Genomic DNA, 9,167 nt, shown 5'->3' with positions numbered 1-9,167 from the left:
CAACAAAACACGGATCTGTAGAAGATTCTAGCACAACAGAGAAGCTTTATACTCCTACACAGAAACCATTAAAAACAACAAGCAAAGCAGAAAAAACATCAACAACAGATTCAGAAGTTCACGTAACAGGGAGGTTAACTACAGCTGAGACTGTACCCCTGGAAGAAGTATCAACAACTACAGATTCATCCATAGTTTCAACAAAAGATAAGCATGTAACCACACCAGAACATGAACGAGAAACATCAGACGCTTCAGGCTCTGTAAGTACAGTGAAAACAATGACAACAAAACACGGATCTGTAGAAGATTCTAGCACAACAGAGAAGCTTTATACTCCTACACAGAAACCATTAAAAACAACAAGCAAAGCAGAAAAAACACCAACAACAGATTCAGAAGCTCACGTAACAGGGAGGTTAACTACAGCTGAGACTGTACCCCTGGAAGAAGTATCGACAACTACAGATTCATCCATTGTTTCAACGAAAGATAAGCATGTAACCACAACAGAACATGACAGAGAAACCTCAGATGGTTCAGGCTCTGTAAGTACAGTGAAAACAATGACAACAAAACACGGATCTGCAGATGATTCTAGCACAACAGAGAAGCTTTCTACTTCTACACAGGAACCATTAAAAACAACAAGCAAAGCAGAAAAAACACCAACAACAGATTCAGACATTCATACAACAAAGAGGTTAACTACAGCTGAGACTGTACCATTGGAAAAAGTATCGACAACTAAAGATTCATTCATTGTTTCAACAAAAGATAAGCATGTAACCACATCAGAACATGAACGAGAAACATCAGAGAGTTCAGGCTCTTTAAGTACAGTGAAAACAATGACAACAAAACACGGATCTGTAGAAGATTCTACCACAACAGAGAAGCTTTATACTCCTACACAGAAACCATTAAAAACAACAAGCAAAGCAGAAAAAACACCAACAACAGATTCAGAAGTTCACGTAACAGGGAGGTTAACTACAGCTGAGACTGTACCCCTGGAAGAAGTATCGACAACTACAGATTCATCCATAGTTTCAACGAAAGATAAGCATGTAACCACAACAGAACATGACAGAGAAACCTCGGATGGTTCAGGCTCTGTAAGTACAGTGAAAACAATGACAACAAAACACGGATCTGCAGATGATTCTAGCACAACAGAGAAGCTTTCTACTTCTACACAGGAACCATTAAAAACAACAAGCAAAGCAGAAAAAACACCAACAACAGATTCAGACATTCATACAACAAAGAGGTTAACTACAGCTGAGACTGTACCATTGGAAAAAGTATCGACAACTACAGATTCATTCATTGTTTCAACAAAAGATAAGCATGTAACCACAACAGAACATGAACGAGAAACATCAGACAGTTCAGGCTCTGTAAGTACAGTGAAAACAATGACAACAAAACACGGATCTGTAGAAGATTCTACCACAACAGAGAAGCTTTATACTCCTACACAGAAACCATTAAAAACAACAAGCAAAGCAGAAAAAACACCAACAACAGATTCAGAAGTTCACGTAACAGGGAGGTTAACTACAGCTGAGACTGTACCCCTGGAAGAAGTATCGACAACTACAGATTCATCCATAGTTTCAACAAAAGATAAGCATTTAACCACAAATGAACATGACAGAGAAACCTCAGACGGTTCAGGCTCTGTAAGTACAGTGAAAACAATGACAACAAAACACGGATCTGCAGATGATTCTAGCACAACAGAGAAGCTTTCTACTCATACACAAGAACCATTAAAAACAACAAGCAAAGCAGAAAAAACACCAACAACAGATTCAGAAGTTCATGTAACAGGGAGGTTAACTACAACTGAGAGTGTACCCCTGGAAGAAGTATCGACAACTACAGATTCATCAATAGTTTCAACAAAAGATAAGCATGTAACCACACCAGAACATGAACGAGAAACATCAGACGGTTCAGGCTCTGTAAGTACAGTGAAAACAATGACAACAAAACACGGATCTGTAGAAGATTCTACCACAACAGAGAAGCTTTATACTCCTACACAGAAACCATTAAAAACAACAAGCAAAGCAGAAAAAACACCAACAACAGATTCAGAAGTTCACGTAACAAGGAGGTTAACTACAGCTGAGACTGTACCCCTGGAAGAAGTATCGACAACTACAGATTCATCCATAGTTTCAACAAAAGATAAGCATGTAACCACACCAGAACATGAACGAGAAACATCAGACGGTTCAGGCTCTGTAAGTACAGTGAAAACAATGACAACAAAACACGGATCTGTAGAAGATTCTACCACAACAGAGAAGCTTTATACTCCTACACAGAAACCATTAAAAACAACAAGCAAAGCAGAAAAAACACCAACAACAGATTCAGAAGTTCACGTAACAGGGAGGTTAACTACAGCTGAGACTGTACCCCTGGAAGAAGTATCGACAACTACAGATTCATCCATTGTTTCAACAAAAGATAAGCATGTAACCACAACAGAACATGACAGAGAAACCTCAGACGGTTCAGGCTCTGTAAGTACAGTGAAAACAATGACAACAAAACATGGATCTGTAGAAGATTCTAGCACAACAGAGAAGCTTTCTACTTCTACACAGAAACCATTTAAAACAACAAGCAAAGCAGAAAAAACACCCACAACAGATTCAGAAGTTCACGTAACAGGGAGGTTAACTACAGCTGAGACTGTACCCCTGGAAGAAGTATCGACAACTACAGATTCATCCATAGTTTCAACGAAAGATAAGCATGTAACCACAACAGAACATGACAGAGAAACCTCGGATGGTTCAGGCTCTGTAAGTACAGTGAAAACAATGACAACAAAACACGGATCTGCAGATGATTCTAGCACAACAGAGAAGCTTTCTACTTCTACACAGGAACCATTAAAAACAACAAGCAAAGCAGAAAAAACACCAACAACAGATTCAGACATTCATACAACAAAGAGGTTAACTACAGCTGAGACTGTACCATTGGAAAAAGTATCGACAACTACAGATTCATTCATTGTTTCAACAAAAGATAAGCATGTAACCACAACAGAACATGAACGAGAAACATCAGACAGTTCAGGCTCTGTAAGTACAGTGAAAACAATGACAACAAAACACGGATCTGTAGAAGATTCTACCACAACAGAGAAGCTTTATACTCCTACACAGAAACCATTAAAAACAACAAGCAAAGCAGAAAAAACACCAACAACAGATTCAGAAGTTCACGTAACAGGGAGGTTAACTACAGCTGAGACTGTACCCCTGGAAGAAGTATCGACAACTACAGATTCATCCATAGTTTCAACAAAAGATAAGCATTTAACCACAAATGAACATGACAGAGAAACCTCAGACGGTTCAGGCTCTGTAAGTACAGTGAAAACAATGACAACAAAACACGGATCTGCAGATGATTCTAGCACAACAGAGAAGCTTTCTACTCATACACAAGAACCATTAAAAACAACAAGCAAAGCAGAAAAAACACCAACAACAGATTCAGAAGTTCATGTAACAGGGAGGTTAACTACAACTGAGAGTGTACCCCTGGAAGAAGTATCGACAACTACAGATTCATCAATAGTTTCAACAAAAGATAAGCATGTAACCACACCAGAACATGAACGAGAAACATCAGACGGTTCAGGCTCTGTAAGTACAGTGAAAACAATGACAACAAAACACGGATCTGTAGAAGATTCTACCACAACAGAGAAGCTTTATACTCCTACACAGAAACCATTAAAAACAACAAGCAAAGCAGAAAAAACACCAACAACAGATTCAGAAGTTCACGTAACAAGGAGGTTAACTACAGCTGAGACTGTACCCCTGGAAGAAGTATCGACAACTACAGATTCATCCATAGTTTCAACAAAAGATAAGCATGTAACCACACCAGAACATGAACGAGAAACATCAGACGGTTCAGGCTCTGTAAGTACAGTGAAAACAATGACAACAAAACACGGATCTGTAGAAGATTCTACCACAACAGAGAAGCTTTATACTCCTACACAGAAACCATTAAAAACAACAAGCAAAGCAGAAAAAACACCAACAACAGATTCAGAAGTTCACGTAACAGGGAGGTTAACTACAGCTGAGACTGTACCCCTGGAAGAAGTATCGACAACTACAGATTCATCCATTGTTTCAACAAAAGATAAGCATGTAACCACAACAGAACATGACAGAGAAACCTCAGACGGTTCAGGCTCTGTAAGTACAGTGAAAACAATGACAACAAAACATGGATCTGTAGAAGATTCTAGCACAACAGAGAAGCTTTCTACTTCTACACAGAAACCATTTAAAACAACAAGCAAAGCAGAAAAAACACCCACAACAGATTCAGAAGTTCACGTAACTGGGAGGTTAACTACAGCTGAGACTGTACCCCTGGAAGAAGTATCGACAACTACAGATTCATCCATAGTTTCAACGAAAGATAAGCATGTAACCACAACAGAACATGACAGAGAAACCTCAGATGGTTCAGGCTCTGTAAGTACAGTGAAAACAGTGACAACAAAACACGGATCTGCAGATGATTCTAGCACAACAGAGAAGCTTTCTACTTCTACACAGGAACCATTAAAAACAACAAGCAACGTAGAAAAAACACCAACAACAGATTCAGACATTCATACAACAAAGAGGTTAACTACAGATGAGACTGTACCATTGGAAAAAGAATCGACAACTACAGAATCATTCATTGTTTCAACAAAAGATAAGCATGTAACCACACCAGAACATGAACGAGAAACATCAGACAGTTCAGGCTCTGTAAGTACAGTGAAAACAATGACAACAAAACACGGATCTGTAGAAGATTCTACCACAACAGAGAAGCTTTATACTCCTACACAGAAACCATTAAAAACAACAAGCAAAGCAGAAAAAACACCAACAACAGATTCAGAAGTTCACGTAACAGGGAGGTTAACTACAGCTGAGACTGTACCCCTGGAAGAAGTTTCGACAACTACAGATTCATCAATAGTTTCAACAAAAGATAAGCATGTAACCACACCGGAACATGAACGAGAAACCTCAGATGGTTCAGGCTCTGTAAGTACAGTGAAAACAATGACAACAAAACACGGATCTGCAGATGATTCTAGCACAACAGAGAAGCTTTCTACTCATACACAAGAACCATTAAAAACAACAAGCAAAGCAGAAAAAACACCAACAACAGATTCAGAAGTTCATGTAACAGGGAGGTTAACTACAACTGAGAGTGTACCCCTGGAAGAAGTATCGACAACTACAGATTCATCAATAGTTTCAACAAAAGATAAGCATGTAACCACACCAGAACATGAACGAGAAACATCAGACGGTTCAGGCTCTGTAAGTACAGTGAAAACAATGACAACAAAACACGGATCTGTAGAAGATTCTACCACAACAGAAAAGCTTTATACTCCTACACAGAAACCATTAAAAACAACAAGCAAAGCAGAAAAAACACCAACAACAGATTCAGAAGTTCACGTAACAAGGAGGTTAACTACAGCTGAGACTGTACCCCTGGAAGAAGTATCGACAACTACAGATTCATCCATAGTTTCAACAAAAGATAAGCATGTAACCACACCAGAACATGAACGAGAAACATCAGACGGTTCAGGCTCTGTAAGTACAGTGAAAACAATGACAACAAAACACGGATCTGTAGAAGATTCTACCACAACAGAGAAGCTTTATACTCCTACACAGAAACCATTAAAAACAACAAGCAAAGCAGAAAAAACACCAACAACAGATTCAGAAGTTCACGTAACAGGGAGGTTAACTACAGCTGAGACTGTACCCCTGGAAGAAGTATCGACAACTACAGATTCATCCATTGTTTCAACAAAAGATAAGCATGTAACCACAACAGAACATGACAGAGAAACCTCAGACGGTTCAGGCTCTGTAAGTACAGTGAAAACAATGACAACAAAACATGGATCTGTAGAAGATTCTAGCACAACAGAGAAGCTTTCTACTTCTACACAGAAACCATTTAAAACAACAAGCAAAGCAGAAAAAACACCCACAACAGATTCAGAAGTTCACGTAACTGGGAGGTTAACTACAGCTGAGACTGTACCCCTGGAAGAAGTATCGACAACTACAGATTCATCCATAGTTTCAACGAAAGATAAGCATGTAACCACAACAGAACATGAACGAGAAACATCAGACGCTTCAGGCTCTGTAAGTACAGTGAAAACAGTGACAACAAAACACGGATCTGCAGATGATTCTAGCACAACAGAGAAGCTTTCTACTTCTACACAGGAACCATTAAAAACAACAAGCAACGTAGAAAAAACACCAACAACAGATTCAGACATTCATACAACAAAGAGGTTAACTACAGATGAGACTGTACCATTGGAAAAAGAATCGACAACTACAGAATCATTCATTGTTTCAACAAAAGATAAGCATGTAACCACACCAGAACATGAACGAGAAACATCAGACAGTTCAGGCTCTGTAAGTACAGTGAAAACAATGACAACAAAACACGGATCTGTAGAAGATTCTACCACAACAGAGAAGCTTTATACTCCTACACAGAAACCATTAAAAACAACAAGCAAAGCAGAAAAAACACCAACAACAGATTCAGAAGTTCACGTAACAGGGAGGTTAACTACAGCTGAGACTGTACCCCTGGAAGAAGTTTCGACAACTAAAGATTCATCAATAGTTTCAACAAAAGATAAGCATGTAACCACACCGGAACATGAACGAGAAACCTCAGATGGTTCAGGCTCTGTAAGTACAGTGAAAACAATGACAACAAAACACGGATCTGCAGATGATTCTAGCACAACAGAGAAGCTTTCTACTCATACACAGGAACCATTAAAAACAACAAGCAAAGCAGAAAAAACACCAACAAAAGATTCAGAAGTTCATGTAACAGGGAGGTTAACTACAACTGAGAGTGTACCCCTGGAAGAAGTATCGACAACTACAGATTCATCAATAGTTTCAACAAAAGATAAGCATGTAACCACACCAGAACATGAACGAGAAACATCAGACGGTTCAGGCTCTGTAAGTACAGTGAAAACAATGACAACAAAACACGGATCTGTAGAAGATTCTACCACAACAGAGAAGCTTTATACTCCTACACAGAAACCATTAAAAACAACAAGCAAAGCAGAAAAAACACCAACAACTGATTCAGAAGTTCACGTAACAGGGAGGTTAACTACAGCTGAGACTGTACCCCTGGAAGAAGTATCAACAACTACAGATTCATCCATAGTTTCAACAAAAGATAAGCATGTAACCACACCAGAACATGAACGAGAAACATCAGACGGTTCAGGCTCTGTAAGTACAGTGAAAACAATGTCAACAAAACACGGATCTGTAGAAGATTCTACCACAACAGAGAAGCCTTATACTCCTACACAGAAACCATTAAAAACAACAAGCAAAGCAGAAAAAACACCAACAACAGATTCAGAAGTTCACGTAACAGGGAGGTTAACTACAGCTGAGACTGTACCCCTGGAAGAAGTATCGACAACTACAGATTCATCCATAGTTTCAACAAAAGATAAGCATGTAACCACAACAGAACATGACAGAGAAACCTCAAACGGTTCAGGCTCTGTAAGTACAGTGAAAACAATGACAACAAAACATGGATCTGTAGAAGATTCTAGCACAACAGAGAAGCATTCTACTTCTACACAGAAACCATTAAAAACAACAAGCAAAGCAGAAAAAACACCCACAACAGATTCAGAAGTTCACGTAACAGGGAGGTCAACTACAGCTGAGACTGTACCCCTGGAAAAAGTATCGACAACTACAGATTCATCCATTGTTTCAACAAAAGATAAGCATGTAACCACAACAGAACATGACAGAGAAACCTCAGACGGTTCAGGCTCTGTAAGTACAGTGAAAACAATGACAACAAAACACGGATCTGCAGATGATTCTAGCACAACAGAGAAGCTTTCTACTCATACACAGGAACCATTAAAAACAACAAGCAAAGCAGAAAAAACACCAACAACAGATTCAGAAGTTCACGTAACAGGGAGGTCAACTACAGCTGAGACTGTACCCCTGGAAGAAGTATCGACAACTACAGATTCATCCATAGTTTCAACAAAAGATAAGCATGTAACCACAACAGAACATGACAGAGAAACCTCAAACGGTTCAGGCTCTGTAAGTACAGTAAAAACAATGACAACAAAACATGGATCTCTAGAAGATTCTAGCACAACAGAGAAGCTTTCTACTTCTACACAGAAACCATTAAAAACAACAAGCAAAACAGAAAAAACACCAACAACAGATTCAGAAAATCATGTAACAGGGAGGTTAACTACAACTGAGAGTGTACCCCTGGAAGAAGTATCGACAACTACAGATTCATCAATAGTTTCAACAAAAGATAAGCATGTAACCACACCAGAACATGAACGAGAAACATCAGACGGTTCAGGCTCTGTAAGTACAGTGAAAACAATGACAACAAAACACGGATCTGTAGAAGATTCTACCACAACAGAGAAGCTTTATACTCCTACACAGAAACCATTAAAAACAACAAGCAAAGCAGAAAAAACACCCACAACAGATTCAGAAGTTCACGTAACAGGGAGGTTAACTACAGCTGAGACTGTACCCCTGGAAGAAGTATCGACAACTACAGATTCATCCATAGTTTCAACAAAAGATAAGCATGTAACCACAACAGAACATAACAGAGAAACCTCAGACGGTTCAGGCTCTGTAAGTACAGTGAAAATAATGACAACAAAACACGGATCTGCAGATGATTCTAGCACAACAGAGAAGCTTTCTACTCATACACAGCAACCATTAAAAACAACAAGCAAAGCAGAAAAAGCACCAACAACAGATTCAGAAGTTCATGTAACAGGGAGGTTAACTACAACTGAGAGTGTACCCCTGGAAGAAGTATCGACAACTACAGATTCATCAATAGTTTCAACAAAAGATAAGCATGTAACCACAACAGAACATGAACGAGAAACATCAGACGGTTCAGGCTCTGTAAGTACAGTGAAAACAATGACAACAAAACACGGATCTGTAGAAGATTCTACCACAACAGAGAAGCTT

Source organism: Hoplias malabaricus, chromosome 9 (assembly GCF_029633855.1).
Source record: "Hoplias malabaricus isolate fHopMal1 chromosome 9, fHopMal1.hap1, whole genome shotgun sequence".
In the NCBI taxonomy this organism is placed as follows: Eukaryota; Metazoa; Chordata; class Actinopteri; order Characiformes; family Erythrinidae; genus Hoplias; species Hoplias malabaricus.
This window is presented reverse-complemented; position numbering follows the sequence as displayed.